The following is a 2372-nucleotide window of genomic DNA, read 5'->3' on the forward strand; positions in this document are numbered from 1 at the left end:
TTTTAGATCTCCAATTGTGTTTACACACAGATGGCTGCAAAATGCTGAGTCACGACCCCAGTCAATTACCAGACGTACCTATCTTACCTATTTACCCTTTTTCTTGATTTTGTATAAAACATATATATGTTATGATACTCAGGATATGATTATAATAACGGTATTAATATCAATAGTATTAGAAAAATGAATTTATCCCAAAAACTTAAGGAAGTGTATATGATGAGGTCAGGTAGGCCTACTATTGACTCCTTGGTGACTGAGAACATGTTGAGTAATCTATGTGTAATCACAATTCACAAAAGAAAAACTGCAGTGGACATCACAAGTTCCCAGCAGCAATGGGTTAAAATACTTTACATCAATATCGATCTTTTTCAAGCCTGTGCTTGAAGAATTTTTATTCTTACTTTACCGTTCCTCTTGTAATTTTGCTTTCCATTCCTGCTCTTTTGTATTCAGGTCTTTCTAATGCCACATCTTGTTGTGTTTCTAAAGTAGATCTTAATTTTAAGATTTCGCGCTCAAGTTCTTGTGTCTGAAAACATAAAAACACAATACTTAATTAGATTCTATAAAAAAAAAAACTTTTTTTGAGATGTAGCACTATTAACAAGAGTTGAAACTATATAAAAAATATATTTATACAAGAAAATTTTGACTAGGTACGACAAAGTCCTTTGTAATGAAATCTATCATAAAACGTCAAGATGACAAAACATACCCGATCATGAACATTTAAAAAAACCATTTTGATCTGATGGAGAATGTGGTGGTGATATAGGCAAGCCAAGTCCCTGTAGATGATGCAGTGGATCCCTGTCGAGAATGTCGAGATCTGGGTGTAAGGGATCCTGGCGTGTGCTGTGAAGAACGCTGCCGAGAGCCACCAGCTGCTGAAGTTAGTGCTGAGGTGATGACAACTTCTTAAAATCTGTCACATCCCCAAAGCTTGCTCTTAAAAATTGCCAAACATTATGGCTAACTTATTTGGTCCTTCTTTCTGGAAAAAAAAAAAAAAGGATACAAAAAATCCACTTATATAATTATACTTGTATACAAACATAAACAGTGTTCCAGGATATAAATGCCTTAAAACTAGCCATGGAAAATCTATGTAGATGCTTGCCATCAATAAAAATCTACTGGTTAAAAGCATCTGCTTTTCATAAGTTCTACAGTAATCCATTCCATCTTTCAGTACTGGGCTAGCACTATGCAAAACTATGCAGGAACACTCATAAACTACCAAATTTCTACTGAATCAAGACACAGGAGTAATTTTCTGTATCTCAATCTCCGGTTTCGAACACTTGACAAAGGTGCAAATGGCATCAAAAATAAACATGTATCATGAAAATGAATGTGTACATGATACAGTTTTTGTGTGGGATACTAATGTATGTTGGAATCCCTAGCAAGCTCTGCATGTGATAAGCAAAGCATGGAAGTAGATCTTGAAGTACCCTTACTAGGATTCCACACTTCATTAGAAGCTCTTCAAATAAGATTTGACCCAAAGGCTGTAGCATAATGCACTATAACAGGTTTATGTAAGAATGAATTTATATTAAATTATTCTCAAGAAAGTGTGATGTTGTAACCATAAGAATCAGGCTTGGATACAGATTGTATTGGCAGGGCTGTGTTGTTTCTAATGTCAAAGACACTTAGTGTAAACTTTGCAGTGAAGAATATAAGCAAACACACGTACATTATATGTCGTATTACAACCTTTCAGATCACCTAGCATGAAATATGGGAGATTTAAAAACTATTTTACAATATCTGATATCTTAGAAGATGTGCTTAAATTGTATACTAAATTTGAATTTATTATCGCAATATAACCATATATTAAATGTAACAATGACTTTTCATGTCCAAGCACTATGTCGGAGTGTAATAAGTAAATATATAATTCCTTCGTTTTAACTAACACAATACAGATTATGTTATAGGCCAAATTTTTTTAAAGTAATGCTCTTACATAATGCCATAACCATGCATTAAATGCATCAAAGCTTGCCCACCAAACCCGTACAGTTAGCTAGGGTTGTTAAATAAAGAACTAAACTACAAAAAATAAATAAATAAACTACAGAATATACACTACATAAAAACCATCCTAAAAACCCCCAGCATGGTAGTCTCATTTTCAATAAATCTAGTTTTTTGCATTGTGGGTTTTTTTAAAATAATATCTACATGGAAGAGTGTTTTACTATTCAATGTGTGTGTTGTGTGTGTGTAAGTGTATAAAACATATAAATAAATAAATATATATATGTATTTATGTATAATGTATCAGAGGTGTTCACCGAGTTCTTGGCCAACAAAAGAGTGGGAGCCCGGAGCCTTTCACAACTGGA

At 33.4% G+C, this 2372-nt stretch overlaps 1 pseudogene; it reads right to left on the bottom strand.

Annotated features, from left to right (window-relative positions):
* Window positions 1–411: 411 nt before the first annotated feature.
* On the bottom strand, window positions 412–1753 carry LOC119572126 (annotated as a pseudogene).
* Window positions 1754–2372: the final 619 nt, after the last annotated feature.

The sequence above is a fragment of the Penaeus monodon genome, unplaced genomic scaffold (assembly GCF_015228065.2).
Source record: "Penaeus monodon isolate SGIC_2016 unplaced genomic scaffold, NSTDA_Pmon_1 PmonScaffold_978, whole genome shotgun sequence".
NCBI lineage: Eukaryota > Metazoa > Arthropoda > Malacostraca > Decapoda > Penaeidae > Penaeus > Penaeus monodon.